This window comes from Teleopsis dalmanni, chromosome 1 (genome assembly GCF_002237135.1).
Source record: "Teleopsis dalmanni isolate 2A chromosome 1, ASM223713v2, whole genome shotgun sequence".
In the NCBI taxonomy this organism is placed as follows: domain Eukaryota; kingdom Metazoa; phylum Arthropoda; class Insecta; order Diptera; family Diopsidae; genus Teleopsis; species Teleopsis dalmanni.
Window position 1 is genome coordinate 178,499,885 of NC_051846.1, and position 1,400 is coordinate 178,501,284.

At 20.3% G+C, this 1,400-nt stretch overlaps 1 non-coding gene across 1 annotated transcript; it reads right to left on the minus strand.

Annotated features, from left to right (window-relative positions):
* Positions 1-655: 655 nt before the first annotated feature.
* Positions 656-727, minus strand: Trnaw-cca. Its single transcript has one exon. It is a non-coding gene; the product is annotated as a tRNA-Trp (tRNA).
* Positions 728-1,400: the final 673 nt, after the last annotated feature.

A 1,400-nucleotide genomic window follows, 5' to 3' on the forward strand; every position in this document is an offset into this window, starting at 1 on the left:
AAACCTTTTAATAATACTTTTATTTTTTCAACAGGCTTATTGATCATTAGTTAATTATACACTTGTTAAAAAAAGAATTTTTTCTTTTATTCTTTTACTTTTTTATTTTATTATTTTTATTTTTTATTTTATTATTTTAATTTTTTATTTTATTCTATAGTCATCTTCAAGGTACTATATAATATAATGTTTATATAATGTAAAAATAATTTAGTACAAATAACAAAAAAATAATTATACAATTTATTAAGATAGAAACATGAATTACATATATGTAATTATATATTATTATATACATATTAATATGTATATAAATATATACTTTGACAATAAATGTAAAATACATATATTGACCTATAATAATATATTTATTCTCTATATAAACTTCTAAAAATTTAATTAAATCATAAAAAAAATTTAAAAAAAGTATTAATATTGTATTGAAAAATGTTTAAAAAATTAATATTAAATAAAAAAAAAGAAATAAATCATTTATAAACTTCTTAAAGGTTTATAAATTCTTTAATAAATTAATATTACTCACTTTATTATTTATTATATAAACTAATTAAATTATATTGAACAATAATTCCTACATTATTAATATATTAATTATATAAATATAAAAAACTAACTGCACTTGTGCAACTCACTTTGACCCCGACGTGATTTGAACACGCAACCTTCTGATCTGGAGTCAGACGCGCTACCGTTGCGCCACGGAGTCTTGTACTAGACACTATTTGCAGTTAGAAATTTCGCATAAAATCTAGTTCTAAAAATATATATATATACACACATTTACATATTCACCTGTTTGCATGCTTGTCAACATACACACATGAACTCATATGAAATCATTTAAATCACAGTAACAAAAAATCTATTGAGCTTATCAATAATATTATTCACTAGAAGTAAATTCTACTTAAGCTTAAATACTTACGATTAGATTAAGAATAGACTATAATTAGATGAACTTTAAAAAAAATCTAATATAAGTATATACTTAAACAATGACTAATTGGTCATTTGTGTATATAATACACAACTTTTAAATTTATTATTAGAAAACATATATTATTGAACCAATATTTTGACTATAGTCTATAGTATAGTCGTATTCAGGAAACTCAAAGAATAGTTGCATATTATTTAAACAATCGATAATAGTATTTTTATTTTGTTTAATATATTTATTCCATATTTCTAGAAATAATTTAGCTATGAACTAATATAATAAGCAACACAGAAAATGAAGAGTACAACCAAATATTATTTCTTAGGTTAATTAGGTTAATCAGAATATTTGTAATTCAATTAAGGAACATATATACCTCGTATAGATAAATTGGTTGAGCGAACCTATCTTCCTTTTTGTTTGTTTCTGTATAAACTAA